The sequence below is a fragment of the Herpailurus yagouaroundi genome, unplaced genomic scaffold (genome assembly GCF_014898765.1).
Source record: "Herpailurus yagouaroundi ecotype Mexico unplaced genomic scaffold, PumYag 181, whole genome shotgun sequence".
Taxonomy (NCBI): Eukaryota; Metazoa; Chordata; class Mammalia; order Carnivora; family Felidae; genus Herpailurus; species Herpailurus yagouaroundi.
This window is the reverse complement of record NW_024412412.1, coordinates 7,248,736-7,269,177: the sequence shown is the minus strand read 5'-3', so window position 1 is coordinate 7,269,177 and position 20,442 is coordinate 7,248,736. Positions and strand designations below refer to the sequence as shown.

Genomic DNA, 20,442 nt, shown 5'->3' with positions numbered 1-20,442 from the left:
GCACGAAACATGGTGTATCCCTGAATCCTGCTCTCGCATGAAACAAATCCTTCGGCTACTAGAAACGAGGGAAGAAACACCCTCACTCCGGGGACACGGCAGGGAGAGAAAACGCAAACCTTATCTGCCTCCAGGAAGGCACAGAGAATCCCCCTTCCCAACCCCAGGAGGGAGGTGTTTCCCCCAGAAGGGGGAAGGGAGGCAGCAAAAGCTGTGTGTGCTGGGGTGCCCCAAAACAAAGCACGGATCTGCCACCGTTTGAGGGGGCGCGAAGCAGTTCGCTCCTGCTCAACACCCACCATGGATGCACAGCGGTTTGGCCGCCAGGGTGCGGTCGGGGAGGGGGAGACACAGACGTGTCCCCAGGAACCAGATTCCCCCGGTCTGAGAGGTAAAACTGTAAGACAGTGACACACTGGGGTAGTAGACAATAAGTAAAATGCATTATACATGACACAACGGATACACCCTACAATGTAAGGACAACTGAAGGTCAAACGTACTGCCTGAGTCCCTTTAGAAAAAGCTGGAACACAAGCAAAGCCAATCGATGCTACGAGGAGTTATGAGAGAGTTTTCTTCGGGGAGACAGTAGTAGTGACAGGAAGGAGCCAGGAGGGGGATTTCCTGAAAGCTTAGGATGTTTCTTTTATGCTAATTATGCTAATAAGCACATTTTGCCGGTACAAAACACTAAACTGCACATTTCTGCTGTCAGACATATAATCTAAATTTTAAAAATTATACACTAAGAACTCACAGCAGTGCTTTCCAATACTAACAAAAAAGGGGGGGGGGAAACTCCGAAATGAACTTGTCCACACAAAGATATTGTAGAATTGGATTATATTTTCTAACTTCACTTGGACTCTTCATCTCCTAGAGCTTCCTGCCTCACTTACCACTTCCAGCCACGGTATCTCGGAACATGTTAACTTCAGTCTCTGTCCCTGGGATCCAGCACTAAGACTTCTTTAATCCCCAAGTCTTTTTAGAAGCAGTGCCAGGGACAAGCAGATGAGGAAGGAGACAAAGAATGATCCCACAAGAAGTGAGGAAACACCGAAGTCTCCCTTTACAGGCTGAAAGGGGCTGGGCTGGGCTGGATCAGGACCTGTGCTTGGGGGTCCAGAGGAACACCAAGGGGTTATCTGACGACTGCCATCAAAGTCACATCCCTGAGAGACCCCTACCTCCTTAATCCCTGCTATCCCGGGAATGTGGCCGTGCACAGGTCTCAAGGAGCACACCCCCACGCGCCTGAAGTCTGCCGAAGTTCCCACCTGAGCATTTCAGGCTTTGACCAGACCTTCAAAGTATTAAACAGCCACATCCAAAGAGCCATCCGAAAGCTCAAATTTCAAAACAATTTCAAAGCTCAGCCTTGAACCACAACAAATTGGTACTGCTGACAACACTCCAGTGTTTGGCGATTCTAGTTAGTAACAGGGATAACGTCTACAGTCGTCTTCTCCTTAGTTTCAGTCACGTGATATGTTTAATGTGTGGTCACAAACAAAATAGACGAAAGGGCATGTATTTTCACCAGAGGATAGAATATATACAAAGTAAATATAAGACGGCTACTCAAACTGAAAGACACAATATCTGAAATTCAGATCTCAATAGATGAGTTCATTGGCAGACCAGATACAGCAGAAGTCCGGATTAGCGCCACGGAGTAAAACTGACTCGCATACACCAAAACTAATGCAGAGGGAGAAGAGAGAGAGAAATAGAATCTAAGAAGTAGAAACAGTACGGTGAAAAGCTAAATACAGATGTAATAGGAGTCTTTAAGGGGGAGGAAACATAACAACAAATATTTAGGGGCGCCTGGGTGGCTTCAGTCAGTTAAGCATCTGACTTTCACTCAGGTCATGATCTTGAGGTTTGTGGGTTCGAGTCCCGTGCCGGGCTCTGTGCCGACCACTCAGAGCCTGGAGCCTGCTTCAGAGTCTGTGTCTCCCTCTTTCTCTGCCCCTTCCTAGCTCTCTAACATAAACATTTTTTAAAAAGCTATTTAAAGAGAAAAAGAGTGAGAAATTTCCAAAACTGATTTAAAAAAATCAAGTTCCTAGAGCTCACCAAATACCAAGCAGGATAAGCGAAAGTACAACTTTATCTAGGCATGCCAGTAGGACGCTGAAAATCACAGCCAAAGAAAAAAATCTTTAATATGGTCAGAATGTTGTCAAAGATCAACTGATATAATAGAGTCAAAAGATAATGGAATAACATTTTTAAAGTTAGGAGAAAAAAATAACCACACACCTAGAAGGCTACACCTGGTGAAAATAAACATGAAGGCAAAAATTATGATATTTTCCTAATGCAAAAACTACGAAATCTATGGTCAGCCAGCCCTACCTAGGAAACATTAAAGGGAGTTCTTCAGGCAGGAGGAAAAAGAACCCAGGCAGAAAGATGAAAATGTTAGAGATAACAAGGATCATCAGAGGAAATATACGGCTGAATAGAAGCACATACTAACTACGCAAGACAATAACTGTAATGTCTTCTGAAATTTAAAACACTTACAGCACTAAATTCTATGAAAACAGTAACACAAAAGGTGAGAGCAAGTTAAATGGAGTTAGGATCAATGAAGAGGTAAAATTAATCACTTCTATTAAACTGTAACGAGTCAAAGTTACATCTTAGAATCTCTGGTCTAACCACAAAAAGAAGAATAAACATACTATTAAGTGAATCAAAGGAAAATATAATAAAAAATTTGTGGACCAGAGGAAAAAAGGTTTGATTGTACATGTAAATCAAATTGTAACAGTTATACATTAGATTTTTTTTTTTTTAATGTTTATTTTTGAGAAAGAAGATCAGCTTAACTGACTGAGCCACCTGGGCGCCCGTCACACATTAAATGAGAGTGGATTAAATTTACGAGTAAAATTGGCACACTATGTAAAAAAAACTCAACCATATACTCTTCTCAAGAGTCATACTTTATTAAAAGGGAATATAGAATGGTTGAAAGTCAAAAACAGAAAATTATATGCTAGAATATTATTAACCAAAAGACAGCTATTATAGTTACATAAATAAAAGATGAAATAAATTTTAAGGCAAGATACAGTAGTAGAGAGACAGAGGGACATTACTTAAGAATAAAGGGGTAGATTCGACCAAATGACAGAACGGTCCTAAAACTGTCTGCACTCAAACTACAGGACTCTCAAACATAAAAAGCAAGAATAATGGAATTAAAGGATACAGATACAGATCCATCATCATAATGGCAAGCTTTGAGTAATAAATCTCAGTATCTGATGAAATAGAGAAAATTCTGTAGAAGTGTAAAAGATCTGACCATATTTAATACAACTGGCCAAATGACATATATAGATAAAATACTGTATCTAACAGTGATAGAGTTCACATTCTTTTCTAGTGAACATGGAGTAATAACAAAAATAAACAATGTGCTGAGCTATGAGGAAAACCTGACCAATTTCCAAAATATTGGAATTCTTTGACTATATTTTCCAGTTGGAATGAAGTCTGAGATCAATAAAAGAAAGATAACTAGAAAATCCACAACTGTCTGGTAATTAAACAGTGTGCTTCTAAATAATCCTTGATTCAAAGAAGAAGTAAAAATGGAAGTTAGAAAAAACTTAGTACTAGATGGCAAAGCCACAACAAATAGAAATTGGGGGTTACAGCTCAAGCAATGCTTGGAGGTAGGGGGTTATTGACTTATGTTTTTCTAACAGAAAATAAAAAAGAAGGATTTAATTTTCTATCTCAGAAAGTCAGAAGAAAGCAAAATAAATCGTTAAAAATGTAGAAAAAGGAAATAATTCTGAAAAGAGAAAGCACATTTATATTTACAAACATATAACAGAAAAAAATCAACTAAACCAAATGCTGGTTCCTTTAGGTCAACTTTTAGAAGACTTAAAAAAAAACAGAAAAAGTACAAATATAAATAACAGGAATAAAAAAAAGACATCATTATTGGAACTACTGACAATCAAAAAAGAATAAGAGAATGTATTAACACATTTGCAGGAATTTTTTTTTTAAACAATTTTTTTTAACGTTTATTTATTTTTGAGACAGGGAGAGACAGCATGAACAGGGGAGGGTCAGAGAGAGAGGGAGACACAGAATCTGAAGCAGGCTCCAGGCTCTGAGCGGTCAGCACAGAGCCCGACGCAGGGCTCGAACTCACAGACCGTGAGATCATGACGTGAGCCAAAGTCGGCCACTTAACCGACTGAGCCACCCAGGCGCCCCCACATTTGCAGGAATTTAACAGATAACTTGGATGAATGGACAAATTCCTCAAAAAAAAAAAAAAAACAAAACACAAGTTACCAAAGTTGAAGAAAGAATGAGAAAATCTAAGTGGCATTAATATAAGGCTACAATTAAAACTCTCCCACAGACAATCTCCCAGGCCCAAATGGTTTCACTGGTCCATTTTTGCAAATGTTTAAAGAAAAACTTTTACACAAATTTTGACAGTTACAGTGAAAGGAATCACATCAATTCTTTATGCCCTGCCAAAACCTGGAGAAGACTTTGAGAGAGGGAATTATAGAGCAATCTCTCTCCTAAACTAAGTGTAAAAATCCTAAACAAGAGTAGAGACACGTGTTAATGGATATTAAGATTTAATACTGTGAAGATGTAAAGTGCCTCAAATTAATCTACAGATTTAATACAGTGTCATTAACAAGTTAACCTAAAATTTAGATGGATATGTCAATGGCCAAGAATAGTCAAGGCAGTCTTGAAGGTGACAAAGCTGAAAGTTTACACTATCAGCTATCATTACTTCTTATAAAGCTACAATAATTAAGACAGTGTAGTACTGATATAAAGATACAAAAACCCACTAATGGAACACAATGAATCTAGAATAAACCCTTTCATGGGCTGTTAACTGATTTACAATGAAGGTGATAATGCTGTATGGTGAGCAAAGAACAGGCCTTTAAATAACTACTTGTGGGTCAACTGAATACCCTTAGAGAAAAATACAAAGAAATCTTCATCCCAATCTTACAGAATATCAGGAAAAAAGCACCAATACCAGAGAGACTGGAAATCTAAATATGTAAAGTAGAACAATAAAGCTTTCCAAGAAAACTAATAAGAATATATAGTCTTTGGAGTAGAAAAAGATTTACTAAACAAGACACACCCAAAAAGCACAAAACCACAAAGGAAAACAATTGACCTATTTGATTATATTAAAATCACAAACTTATGGGGGCCCCTGGGTGGCTCAGTCAGTTAAGCGTCCGACTTCAGCTCAGGTCATGATCTCACTAATGGTGAGTTTGAGCCCCGCGTCAGGCTCTGTGCTGACCGCTCAGAGCCTGGAGCCTGCTTCAGATTCTGAGTCTCCCTTTCTCTCTCTGCCCTCCCTCTGCTCACACGCTGTCTCTCTCTCTCAAAAATAAACATTAAAAAAAATTTTTAAATAAAATAAAATTACAAACATATTCACCAGACATCAATAAAAGAGTGAAAATCAAGACACAGAGTGGGAGAAAATATTAATAATACATATATATTCAACAAAAAAAACAATCTACAAAAAAAAAAAAAAAGACTGCTAAGCCAACAGGAAAATGGACATAAGACTTGGACAAAAGACAAAAGAACTCCATTGTCACAAAAACAAGACTATGAACATATGAAAAGCTGTCCATCATTATTGCAAATTAAAACCACAATGAGATGCTGCTACATTTCCAACACAAGGGCTACAATGCACAATACCACAGGTTGGCAAGAATGCAGAGTAATTGAAACTCATATACTACTCATGGGAATGTAAATTGAAACAAACAATTTGGACAACTCATTGGCAGGATCCTCTAAAGCTGAACACAAACACACCACATGACCCAGCATTTTACTCCCGCTCATTAGCCAACAGCAATGGGTATTATGGGTATTTATGCTCACCAAAGACATGTATTGTAATGTTCAGAGCACTTCTATAGCAGCACCAGAGTGGAAACTTCTCAGATCTATACTAACAGCAGGATGGGTAAATAACTGGGATATATTCATACAACGGAATGGTTTACAGTAATGAGAATGAATGGATAACAATTCCATGTAACCTTTATAGATGAATCTCACAATGTTGATTGAAAGAAGCTAGACACAAAGATAATACATTATCCTATTATTTCATTTACATAAAGCACAAAAACAGACAATATTAACCTATTCTGCAAGAGGTCAGGATAGTGGTTATCCTTGGTGGGGGTGATGAATGCTGATAACATTCTGTGTATCCTTAAAAAAAAAAAAAAAACCTAAGAAAAGAACGGTCTCTGGATGATACGCTCCTTTGTATCACAGTTATCATACCCAGTAAGTTCTTTTTAATGAATCCACACCTCTTGAAAGTTTGACCAAAGTTCCTAACTGGAATCTCCACACTGACCTAGTCTAAAAATTAAAAATGATGTGCACTAAGGTAATTTAATAAGTCTAAAATTTCCAGCACATTTTATGCTGTATCATAAATCAAATATTTTGCATTTTTAGACTATAAAATGGAGTTCCAAGTTAACCACTACTTAATAATTTGATTTTCTAAGGAAGTCCATTTTTGAGTAGTTTCTTAAATATATTGTATTTTTAAGGTACATAAATGTAGTTTCAATCAAAATTCAAAGAAAAATATCTTCCTGTTTAAGAAAGCAATTCTTTTTATGAAAGTGGACACAGCAGAGTATAATCAACTGTTCAAGATATCTGTATTTTTAGATAAGCATATATTTCTCCATATAAACATCTATCTTTGCTATTTCATAAAACCTAGAAGAATAAAGTAATTCAAAATGTCCTCTGAAAAGCATTTTTATAAAATGTCGATGAATCAACATTAGACAAAATAATTTTAGTAACAGAGGAAAGTGTATTGCTAGACTATGTACTGCCCAAATTGTTGACAATAAATAGCATTAGGATGTATGGGCTACATTAAGAGCAGGACGTGTCATTTTCAGCCCACCCTTTCTCTCTCACCTGTATCTGGACGAGGAAGACCCAGGTCCCAGTAGATATCCCAGGTCATAAGATGAGAGTTACACCCAAGAATTGGTACAACAGAGAACTGGAAGAAGCTAGATCTCTGAAAACTTCTTGGACTTCGAACCTCCAGACCTTTTTCTTTTTAATGAGAGAGAAATGAACTTCGATTCCGTTTAAGCCGCTATTATTTTGCATTTCTTTATTGTATTTAATCAAATCTGAGGTATTGTATAATTTCAGAAGTCATATATTAGAAAGTAGAATTAGTCAATAATGTCAATTAGCTAAACCCTTAATTCTTTGTCTTTAAATATATTTAACTATCATGCCTTCATCACCACAGGTAAACACCATTACTAAAATCCAATCATTATTTCCTACGATAATACAATAAGCAGGGCTGGGTTACCCTATTGTGCCTTACCAAATATACTCACCTTGCAACTACCTCACCTTCGGTGAAAAACACCTTTATCCATGTACATATCTCTGCCATTATCATTTTATTTCATTCGTTTCGGTAAATATTTAGCAAGTGTGTATCATAGCTAAGCACTGATTCTAGTTACTAAAGATACACAGATGAACAAGAAACAAACAGGAAAAAAAAAGCCATCCTTCAAGAAGCTTACGGCATCGGCAGAGCTAGACGTGGCACAACCACTGTCTGGTGTCTAACCAACAGCATTCTCACCCGTGTCCGCCCCTGCCAACAGAAACTCAACGTATTCGGGTACAGGCAGAATTACAGTGATCTCAGGGAGGATGGACTTTTCCTATCACCTAGGAGGTGATGCTTGGCCTAAACCATAAGCCAGTTGTAGTAATACCGTCCTCCTTGGACAATTATTAGGCTTAGTGTGGGCACGTGACTCAGTTTCAGCTGATGGAATGTCGGCAGAAATCTCAGACGCCCTTCTCTCGCTGCTTCTTCTGTCCTGGGTGCTGACGTGAAACTGTTGCTGCAGGAGCTATCCGGAATCCATGAAACCAAGGCCAAGAAAACACCAGAAAGGTTGCAATTCTAACATTTTGATGCGCTATCTTCGGTTACTTGTTATGTATTTTTTTGATGTCTCTTTAAGTTACTGGTCTGGTGTTATTTACATTTCATTTCTTATCTGATCGACACAAATTTATAAAACAATTTTCAATAGCAGCTTTAATAGCAAATGAGCAGAAGGGTAAGAGGAGCAGAAAGACAAATGAACCCAAATCCGCGTTAAGTGTTCAAGAGGCTGTAACAAAAGAAAGGGGGAGGTGTGAACTTCTAGGCAGACATTATTTCTCTATGCCCAAAATATGATGATCCATGAGGAGAAAGAGTGAGTTGTCTGACGGACCAATAGGTACAAGAGAAAATGATGGAAAGTCACGCAGCTCGCGATAAGGATTGTGGATTTTATCTTACATGTGACGGGGAGTCATGGAAGCAGTTTAAGCATGGTAATTATGATATCAGATTTTCTGATTTACAAATACTATCCTGGCACTCCCGGGAGAAGGCTGGTGGGCGACAGGGCAACAAAACATGAAGAAGGAGGTGAGAAACGATCAGGGTGAACTAATAACCTGATGGCAGGTGACGATACAGGAGGACTCCCAGGAAGACTAGGTTTCTCAGCTGCCTTACTCATTGATCCGGCAGCATTTACTGAAAGGGGAAGTCAGGAACAGGACAGGTCCAGGGTAGAGTTCTACTGAGATACACTGTGCAGTGTGCATAGGACATGTGGGCACTCATGCCTGAAAGTCACTGAGAAATTAAGATCAGGACCCCAAAAATAAAAACCAGCCACAGATAAGCAAAGGGCATAATTACATTACTAATAATTCATTACTGGGTTCTATTTTTCCTATATGGAGGCATTTCTTAATTACTTTGCATTCTGTTACTTACATGGCACTAAGTCCACAACGATTATTATGTGAGCCAAACTAGAGAAATAGCTAAATATAATTTAACTGAAAATTTGTTATACTTTCAGATTCCAACTGAGAAGTTCTGCACAGCCCCATGTTTCCAGGTTCAAAGCCCTGTTTTGTTCACAGGCTCACCCTGCCGGCAGTCTCCTGAGTGAGGCAGGTGTTAACAGGTGCTCTGGCTTCTACAGCAGCCCCTCAGGGCCTCTTACAACTTCCCACTGAAACAGCAGTGAACTTTTGCCGTCTGCCTCCCCATCGTGTTCCTTCTGTTCTTTCAGAAACAGTTCTACAGGTTGGTTTGCGGGTCCCTGCTCTACTTGGCTCAAGGCTGAAGTGGAAGACCAGTTTGAACTAGAGCAGGTGATTCAGATTGATGCTAATCACTTCTCTAGCCATAGAGACGTGATGGGAACACAACGATGGGAACACAGGTTCAAGGTGTCTCGGCGGGAAACTCAGGGCTTTGATAAGAACTGCTGGAAAAAGAGGCTCTATTTTACATCCACTTAAGCCATAGTCACTCTGAAATCTGAGCTCGTGCAACCATCTTGCTATCCTGAGAAGATACCACGAATTGCCAGGGGATCCTACCTAGTTTGAGAAAGCACCAGCACGGTAGAGAGGGGCTGAGTCACAATGATAGTAATTGAGCATTGAAGTTAGCTATGATACTTGCACTCTAACTAACTCTAGACTTTTTATTTATATGAAGAGTAATACACATCGTATTTTCTGTTGCTGGAACCAGAACTGGCCCCGTAAGATCATGGAAAACATGCAGGCACACACATGCGTACACACAAACTTTCCTAGTAGCACTCAAAACACAGTCTCAGCATCATTCTTGTGAGGAATCCCCACTAAATACATAGGTTCTTTCATTGCTGTCTTGGGTCTTAGTGTTCTAGTGGATCATCCACAACATTGTTAGAAATTTTAAAAGGCTTTCTCCCAAGAAGTATGTATAAATTTACATCATCACCGCCTCACTAGCTGTCCCCGTTTAAAACAACACCATCTATGTCAATCAGAAAAATTCCACTATGTCGTGGGAGATACAGTGCTGCCGTTGTCATTCCCTTCAGGCACCTCTTCTCTGTCCTGTCCACTCAATTCATGATTTTTACATATACGTCCTCAGTGACTACAGAAAGACTCAGTGAGGGGCTCCTGGGTGGCTCAGTCGGTTGACATCTCACTATTGATTTCAGTTCAGTCATGATCCCAGGGTTGTGAGATTGAGCCCCGCACTGGGCTCCAGGCTGGGCGTGCAGCCTGCTTAAGATTCTCTCTCCCTCCCCACCTCTGCCCCTCCCCCACTCGTGCTCACTCTCAAAAATTAAAGTAAAAATAGGGGCGCCTGGGTGGCGCGGTCAGTTGAGCGTCCGACTTCGACCAGGTCACGATCTCACAGTCCGTGAGTTCGAGCCCCACGTCGGGCTCTGGGCTGATGGCTCAGAGCCTGGAGCCTGTTTCCGATTCTGTGTCTCCCTCTCTCTCTGCCCCTCGCCCGTTCATGCTCTGTCTCTCTCTGTCCCAAAAATAAATAAACGTTGAAAAAAAAAATTAAAAAAAAATTATAAAGTAAAAATAAATGAAAACTCAGCAACTAGAAAAAAATGGGACAAATGAGAGATAAGACAGAATAGTGTACTCAAAGAAGTATAACTCTTTAGTGATATAATACAAAGGAAGGAAAAAGCAACAAGGTACTTGTATTTTTTATGTATTTTCTCCAACCATTTGGCCAAGGTAGAGGGGAGAAAATTCTATCTCAGCACAACAGAACCATACTCGGTAATGAAACGCATGACAGATGATGGCAATTAGGCCCGGATATTGGCAAACATTTTTATCGATCTTGAGATTTTTATACTGATCAGATAGTGATGTAACTGATACATTGTCCCAGAACACAGCATTTGAGCCCTGCAGGCAGCAATCTGCATATTGTCTTTGGATGTCCTTTATGAGTCTCCTCCCATTCCAGAATGAGAATGAAGATATTAGATACCACCAGCTATGGTCAAAAGGCTGTGGGATGAGATAGTCAAAACAATAATCCTGAAGAAAATAAAAAGCAACAGAAGATCCATACCAAAGAGCAATAAAAGGCACAATTCAAACTGGAAAAATAAAACAAAACAAAACAAAAAAAACAAACCCCAAAATCTATTAGTGATTTCAGAAAACAAGCAAAAAAAAAAATTCAAAAACATTGTGGGAAAACAAAAAGATTTTTTTTTAATTAGAGACGAAATGAAATATACGGTGTACAGGGGATGAAACCCCAACCTACATATTATAAACATGTTTAGAGAAAACAGAAGCACAAGTAACAGAAATAAAAGCAACAACCCAAGAAGTAGCCAAAATAACATTATCTGGGCTGAAAAAGACCCTGATTAGGACCCTGAAAGTAGTCCTCGTTTCAAGCAAAATATGTATTACGGCAAAGTCAGGGCACTTCATTTATTTTTTTGTACGACCCTATGAGCATGTAAGTAGAATTTTTTTAAATGTTATGTACAAGTGCGGAAAATGCAGATTAACACATCTCACCACCGCACCAAATTCCAAAAATCAGCAGTACAATAACTATGTTAAATTCAGCCACTGTGATCTCACTATTCTATAAATGGACAAAATATAATTCATGTGTGAAGGGAAAATGAACCAACAGAAACGCACTGTCATACACACAAGGGTTTAGAAGGCAATTTATCCATGAAAAATTCATCTGAAAATTACTTGAATAAAAATTAGAGGCTTTTGGAGAGAGGCAAACCATAAAATGGATCCAACTGCAAAGAACAAACTGAGGGGGGCTGGAGAGGAGGTGAGTGGGTGGGGGATGGTGTTAATGGGTGATGGGCCGTAAGGGGGGCACTCGTTGGGATGAGCACTGCTGTATTTAAGTGACGCGTCACTACATTCTACACCTGAAACCAGTATTACATAGTATGTTAACTAACTGAAATTTAAATGAAAACATCAAACTAAAAAAATAAAGTCTAGCTTGTCTGATATTTAAAAAAAAATTTAAAGGCTTTTAAAAAATTAAAACAACTCAAATATGGACGTTCATGCAATTTTAAAAATATATTAAGCAAATAAATCTGAATATTTAAGTTCAATGGTTACAAAAATTCATATATCAAGAGTAATTACTGAAAGAGAAGACCAGAGAAGAGTTAGAAAAATCTGAACATCTTGGTTTTCCCAAGTACTGAAGTTTTGGAAAAGAAGGAAACAAAGTATACTAAATTTCTCATTTCACAAAGGTAATCAATAGACACAATTTGTGTCTTGATATTTAGGGAGAAATTAACTCAAAGTATTTTTATAACTTAAAAATCATCATGAAATATTAAATTTTGTTATTTTTATGTTAAAATAGACTATAAGTTCAAAGAAAATAATCAGACAAAAACGTATAAACATATATATAACATCTTAATATGCAAACACTGGTACCCAGCAGGTTTGAGAAACAGTAAGAAAAATTAATAAAAGGGACTGAAAGTGTATTCAAAGGTCAGAGATATATCAGGATGCAGATATTCAAGGTAGTTTTGTTTAACTCACCTTTATACTCCCTAGAATTTTGCAAATTTTCTTAACTGCATTGATTATATTAATAAAAAAACAACAACATAAAAACACCTTGCTGAAAATCAGTGTTTAAAATTTTAATACAGGGGCATCCGGGTGGTTCAGTCTGTTGAGCATATGACTCTTGATTTTGGCCCAGGTCACAAACTCATGGTTCATGGGTTTGAGCCCTGCACCAGGCTCTGTACTGACAGTGCAGAAACCTGCTTGGGATTCTCTCTCTCTCTCTGCCTCTCCCCAGCTCGAGTGCTCGCTGTCTCTCTCTCTCTCAACATAAATAAACAAACTTTAAGAATAAATAAGTAAACATTTTAATACATTATAGAGTTATGCAAAGATATTTTTATAATCATATATCAATATGTGCTTATTCGAAAACATGTAGAAACTGCCCAAAAATGGGAAGGATTTTTTTTTTTAATCGGCCACTGGCCCGATTTGAGATCTTTCTCCTCTGTCTAGTATCCATAATTCTAAATGACCGCTATTCTCACTGATAGGTAGAGCCACGGATTATCAAGGACGAATGAAATTTTAAAAGACCTCTAAATCATCTCAGAGTGTGTGTCTCAGATCTCCTGCATCAGAATTAACTGAGAAACTTGCAAAAACATGCAGATTCCTGGATCACACCCCAAAGCTAGTGGATCAAAATCTTCGGGTAAAGCCTGGAAACTTGCTTTTTAACATTACTACCAGATGACTTATATGCACAGTAAAGGTGGAGAACTACTTACTTAGTTTAATGGCGCAAAGATAATTTAGCCGAAAAGCTGCCTCTGGTGTCTTGTACTGATCAAGATTCATCTCTCAAATTTCTATCATTCCTAGGTTTACCTTTCATGTGCTTGGCGGGGCAGTTTATCCAAGCATGCCCGACATATGTCAAATCATGATGTTCTTAAAAGCTTACACGGTAAAATAGGTCACAACAAGCACAGTGTTAACCTGCATTAAAATCCTGGATTAGGTAGCAAATAGAAAAGACCAAGGTCATTATGGTAGTTCTGGTTTGCACGCAAAATGACCACTACGCCAGTACGAATTCCAATCTGATCAGTAATACACAGGAATTACAAGTAAGATCAAGACACGGATTCAAAGACGCAGCCTAAGTGAATGGAGTTATTCTATCACCCGCCTACATACTTATTTTATCACCCATCTGCATATTTATTTTTATACTTTCCCACATTTTATCCAGCAAAAGGAAAATTCCATGAATTATGGAATTACATCTCTCTAGGTGCTTGGAGGATTACAGAATCTCCTGAGCGGCAATGTGGGGCAATTTTTAATTTGACTGAAGTAATCCGCTTTTCTGAAACAACACGATCATTTATATACCTTCAGTGTGACCATTCTGAGTCAGCTGAAGAAAAGTAGAGGAGTGAAATCATATGTTTTCATCCACAAACTAGTAAGTTTGAAGTCAATATTCCACTGAGAGAGACATTTGATATAAACATGTATTTATCATAAAAAAAAAGGATTATTTCCATATAGGGTATGGCAAGAATGTGTAACCTTAGTTCTATAAACAGGATCATTCCTGCTGAAGAAAGACTTGAGAAGCTATACCATGAATCATTCTGTAAACCTGAGGATCCCCGCCCCCTTCTAATTAATCTGTCCTGTGGGTTGGATTATTCATATGAGTTTTTAAGGTAGGGTGGCCTTTATCTGTCTGTGAAAATCATGATTCCCATTTGGCAGAAGCTGTTACTCGGACTGGCATTTTCTTGTTCTAGACAAGGTGTAGTTAGAAAATTATTTTGATGGAGCACCCGGGTGGCTCAGTCAGTTAAGCTTCCGACTGTTGATTTCAGCTCAGATCATGATCTCACAATTCCTGAGACGGAGCCCCACATTGGGCTCCAAGCTGACAGGGCAGAGTCTGCTGGGGATTATCTTTCCTTCTCTCTCTGTCCCACCCCCACTCATGCGCTCACATGTGCATGCTCTCTCTCAAAATAAATAAATAAATAAATATATTTTGGCAAGTCAATTTAGAAAAACCAGCAAAGGAAATCCAACGGTTTTAAGGCTTAAAGCTTTAAAATGAAAAGAAATAGTCCGTATAATGTCACTAAATCCAAAAATGTCTTCAACGTATGCATGCCTGAGTTGCATTGATAGAAGGCCTGAGATGAATCCTAAAGTTTGAGGAGTGAAGGGTTGTATAGGCTAAGGCAGGGCCAATGCAGATCAGGTAAATTGTTAATCTACTTAGTAGCCCGTCTGTCAAAAATGATGCCCCTGGCCAACATAAAATTCCCCTTAAAGATGGATAGTGAAGGTGATACATTATGTCCAAAAAGATACTATCCCATGTTTATGAAATGTAGCCACTATTGTATTTTCAGGTGGATTCATTTACTTAGCAGTTCCTGGTGCTCCCAAGTAAAGTTTCAAAAGGGGAAGCATACATGGCCATTAGCAGCTCATGAGGGGACTGGGTCCAAAGGCATAACGCACCTTATATCAATCAGTACTTCCCAAACTCTACTTGGTTAAGAATCACTTGAGGCTTATTAAAACACAGATTCTGGTTTGCTAGGGGTGTGGCCTGAGGATGTGCATTTCCATCCAGCTCCAAGGAGATGCAGTTGCTGCTGGTGCAAGGCACACCTGGACTAACACTGCTCTAGACGGCTCTGGTATCAAAGTGGCACGAGGTCTAGAAAATAAACATCTAACTTCAAACTGTTGCCCAATGGTAACCACCATCCAGGCTGCACATGTGACTTCTGAAAGCTTCTTAGTTCTAGTCTTAACACCCAATTGTAGGTGTGACGGCTCTGTACACTTATGTACCACTGAGATTCATTAGGATAAAGAATTTCTAAGGTAACTGGATGCCAAAAAATCACAAAGGACTTTACAGCAAAACTCAACTTGTATTGACGAGAAAATTAAAAAATGGCACAAACTGTGGGAAAACACTTTTTAACCAGTATTTTAAGTAAACTTTCTAGGAGACCAAACCCACGTACGATGTTCATTTTGTACAGTTATTATTTTAACAATATAGAATAAATATAAGCCATCTAAATCCTTGACTACTCAAACTTTTGAATTAGTCATTTGAAAACATACAATGGAAGAGAAAATGGTGCTGGTGATCACCTCTTGCACAGATTCACTCTGAGCAACACACCATTGTGTGTGTTGTGATCTCGTCCAGAGTAAGTGTTAGATTAACTGGTCTCTAAGGACCCTTCTGGGCACAATTCTCAAATGAACCCTTCAAAACCATTACCATGTTTACCTTAGAAATAAAATGTTGCTCAACTCTTCATTAAAACTCATTCATAATGTTTTATTTCAAAGGACCAAGCTTAAATAGTACCTATTTCATATTAACCCACCATCCAATTCTCAAGGCTCCAGGTGGGGCTGTTATATATTGGAAAATGAAGGTTTTCCTACAGCACATCAACACGAGTGCTGGGTGTGATGAGAGTTATCTTCCACTTTCCAATTTGAGAGTAATTGTGTGTGTGTGTGTGTGTGTGTGTGTGTGTGTGTGTGTGTGGTAAGAAACCGAACTTATCACACATAATTGCAAATGAGGATGCCGGGGATACTGGTTGATGCTCACAACCTAACGTGTCAACACTGTGGAAGATAATGACGAACCTAAGAACAAGGAAAACTACTGAACTCCTCTCCTGGGAGTTCTCAATGTCTGAGCATTCGGATCTACGAACCAAGTGTTGAATGTTGTGACATCCCCACCAAAGCATGAAAAATCATTTCCTACATCTTTTGATAGTTTTCCTGAACATGACAACTGCCAGTCATCCCTATAATAGCAAATAACAGTGACAAATTATCTCCCATATGATCTTAGTGTAGATTTATATGACTTACTGTTGTTACTATAGATAGATAATTAAAATGCACAATTCCAGAGTTTTAGGAGGTCATCAGGCTAGAAAATCACACTTTGGAAGTACATGTAAAGTAATAAAAAGTAAGACTTCTGTCATTGTTTTTTTAAATTATCTCACTCAAGTAGCCGATAATGTCACATCTGGATCACAAGTGCCACCAACGGCTTCAATTGCAGGTTCCCCCCCCCCTTTTTTTTTTTTTACAAAGTCTAGCCTATTTCAAATGTTTGAATTTCTCTCCAGTTATATACAGATATCTATATGAAATATAGATATTTTTTCTAGGCATTGAAATCAAGTAACAACAATCTGAACCCTCTATCCTAATGTTTTACCACCAGAACTTTTGAAATCCTTCTAATCAATCATGACGGGATTATTTTCTTTAGCTATACGAAGGCATAGGTCAAAGCTGGTCATTTTACATTTCCCTACCAATATTTGTAACCAAAGTCACAAATCCTTCTTGAACATTTTAAGTAACCTCAGGTAAGACACAAGATTTTCCTTTGGGTTTTGTTTCTGTATAGAGTAAATTCTTTGGGGAATTTCTGAAATTCTCTTTAGGCATCCACATCTCATTTCTTGCTCACAAATCTCCAGGAATAGTGTCATCAACAGTGAGAGAATAATTACCATGTAATTATCACAGAACACAGCAGGTCTTGGATGTTGAAAAGTGCCAAGCAATTCTTAGTTTCATGTATCTTTCTGATACAAAAGAAGTCAGAGTTAATAAGAAACTCCTCCCCAATTCCTAACATGACTTTTATGGATTAAAATACTCTCAGTAAAATACTCTGTTCCTGAAAACACACTAAAAGCTGTATGCCTTCACTCTAATATTTCAATCTGCTAAATGGAGTAGACATATAAAAGATAAAATGACAGAACTCATCAATTGCACAAAGTTGTATATACCTCATTATACCATGAAGAGCTGAGTAAACTGCTTATTTAGTCATCTGATAAACTTAGCTTTCTGGCATGTATTAGATTTCAAATACACTCTAGAATATAGGAAGGAAATGTAAATCCTTCGCCATTGTTTGAATTTCACCTTAGTCTTCATTACAGAGTTCAGGCAAACAAAATTAGGTAATCTGGAGAATCTGAACAAATTTTATGGATCGTGATAATCTAATCACTTATGTTGGACTTCTAGGATCTATCAGGGTGAAAAAACCAAAACTATAGCTGTTCCTAATCTTCTCTGAGTGATTTCAAAACCGCCACTGGCTTCTCCAAGCCCAGGCTGAGGGTATACCTACAGGCAAGAGAGAACAACAAAAACATTCTAGCCCTCACAGTCCCTCTACTGGGAGAAGATTTAAAAACATTTTTTTTTCCAGGGGTGCCGGGGCGGCTCAGTCGGTTAAGCGTCCAACTTTGGCTCAGGTCATGATCTCACAGTTCATGTGCTGAGCCCCACGTCTGTGCTGACAGCTCAGAGCCTGGAGCCTGCCTCAGATTCTGTCTCCCTCTCTCTCTACCCCTTCCCCCCTCATGTTCTGCCTCTCTCTCTCTCAAAAATAAACAGACGTTTAAAAGTTTTTTCAACATTTTTTTCCAAAGTTAAATTTGTGATAAATTCATTACTATGCTAAATTACTATGCTAAACTACTAAGCTAAATTCATTACTATGTAATGAATAAGAGTCAAAAAATTTTAGGACACCAATATTAGGAATAACAAATAAAAAGAATGAAGAACTTTTAAACTTTCCAGTAAATATATTTGCTTTTCCCCCCCAGAGATACCCACAGTTCTTTATGTATTTCTATAAATATTAACGCAGGAGAAATTCAGATCAATATAAATAATAATATTCAATTAGCCATTTTAATATAAAGCTTAAAGACCTCACTTAAGAAAATATGATTTTTTATATTGCATATAAAAAATAAATACAGTGCCCATTATATTTTGGGCTGTTAAGGAAGGAAGGAAGGGAGGAAAGAAGGAGTTTTTTCTTTCCACGCATGCCCTTTGAAATAGGCCCCTGGTTTATTCCAATTGAGAAGACTTCCCAAAAACTCAATGTAATGACCTAAAACTAGCATTTGTAACATTAATCTCTAATCCACTAATGTTTCCCCAAACTTTGAGTTAATGGACCATTTTTCATGGTCACTTAATTACTGTTTCAATGCTAGATCACAGAACAGTGAAAGACTGTCAGATTTCCTCCTTCACACAGGTAAGACACAACTATGCCCATCTCCTTGCACACCTAGGCCAGTGAGGCAGAATCCCAAAAGGATGGAACAGGGTGCTTTTTCCCCAGGGGCTGCGTCACCAGAGGCCCCGCACCGGCTCCTCTATAGCACAGCAGTGCAAATACCCAACACCTGCGGTGTTCTAGCATAATCACCTGGAGATTATTCTCTCACTGGGGAGATTATTATTCCCGGAGATCTGTGAGCAAGAGATACAGACACCTAAAGAGAATTTTAGAAATTCCCCCCCAAAGAATTCACGCTATAAAGAAAACGCAGAGGAAAACCTTTTTCTTACCTGAGGTTCCTTAAAATGTTCAAGAAGGACTTGTAACTTTGGTTATAAAAATTGGTAGGGAGGGGAACCTGGGTGGCTCAGCCGGTTAAGCACGAGACTGTCCATTTCAGCTCCGATCATGATCTCATGGTTCGTGGGTTCTGCCCTGGGTCTGGCTCTGTGCTGACAGCGCAGAGCCTGCTTGGGATTCTCTCTCCCTCTTTCTGCCCCTCCCCTGCTCGCTCTCTGTCTCCCTCTCAAAATAAATAAACCTAAAAAAAAAAAAAATTGGTAGGGAAAATAAGTTTCTCTGGGGGATATTTCCGAAACACTCAGGGAAACATTCAGAAATGTAATCTCTCCGTTCAAACCCTTGTGAAAGGCTCCATCAATCCATCAAAAGAAGTTACAAAAACAAGTGGGTTAGATTTGGTACATAATCAAACTTCACTAAATTTCATTTAAATCAATGGCTTTTAATGTAGTAAAAATTAAAAAGTCAGCTTAAATTTGCTCCTTTTAATGTGTGTATGCAAAATACAAACATGTGTACTTAATATTTGTATGCAAAACTGGGGACCTGTGGGTGGAAAAGCAGGAAAACATTGTATTTTTATGATTTACCACAGGCTATGCCTCTCACACTTAATACCGTCTTTTTTTTTTTTTTTTTTTCCTTTTCACTCAGTAAAACCTGAATATTAAGACCATCTTCGAAAGGGCTGGTAGTCAGTACAGAAGCGCCTGGCGGGCACAGATGTGAATAACAACCTGGCTCCGGTAGTACAAATACTTAATAACCTTAAGAATCAGAATGGTGTCCCTCGTCGTGGCCGCTTTACACCCCAGGCGCAGCTCAGATAAACCCACGCTGGCTGCGCGTTGTGCCTCGTGATAATCAGGTGCGCGACCCGAAAACTCCGAAGCTTCGCCCGCCAGCAACGTCGTGTGCAAATCCCAGGAGGGCGCGCTCAGCCCCGGTGTGCGGTCCCCACGGGCGCGCTCGCACGCCGGATCCTGCGACGCCACCGCGGTTCGAAGACCACCGTTCACGCCCGCGCCCGCCCCGCTCTCACCCTGCGCCCCGCGGGCTCCTTACCTGGAGGAGGCGGCGACCGCAGCGGCGGACAGCGGAAGGTGCTGAAGCGGCGGCGGCGGCGGCGCAAGATCAGCCCGCGTGCGCCCCGCCCTCCCCGCCTGCGCGCCGCGGGCTCGCGGGGCGGGGCGGCCGGGCCGCGGGTTGCGGAGTGGGGGGGGGGGAGGGGGCGGGGAGGGGGCGGGGAGGGCGGGGCTCGTCGCGCCGGACCGCGCGCCCCGCTCTCCTGGGCCCTCCAGGAAGGCCACGTGACGGCCACGCAGGTCCCTGATTGGAGCGCCAGGCGGAGAGGGGGCAGCGGCGCCTGACCCGGGAGAGGGTGGGTGGGGGAGGCTGGTTACCTGGCAACGGGGAGTCTGCGCGGAGGACGCCGTTCC

At 39.6% G+C, this 20,442-nt stretch overlaps 1 protein-coding gene across 10 annotated transcripts in view; it reads right to left on the bottom strand.

The window, feature by feature from the left end:
• Positions 1-20,131, bottom strand: part of WDR17 (WD repeat domain 17) — a 113,526-nt gene extending 93,395 nt beyond the window's left edge. For 8 of the 10 annotated variants that reach the window (XM_040489850.1, XM_040489852.1, XM_040489853.1 and 5 more), the window contains exon 1: positions 20,069-20,131. The gene's annotated coding sequence lies outside the window, so the exon portion shown is untranslated. Of the gene's footprint in view, positions 1-13,310; positions 14,073-20,068 lie in introns of those variants that run through there. The other 2 variants (XM_040489856.1, XM_040489851.1) reach the window with 2 other exon arrangements.
• Between the last annotated feature and the right edge of the window lie 311 nt (positions 20,132-20,442).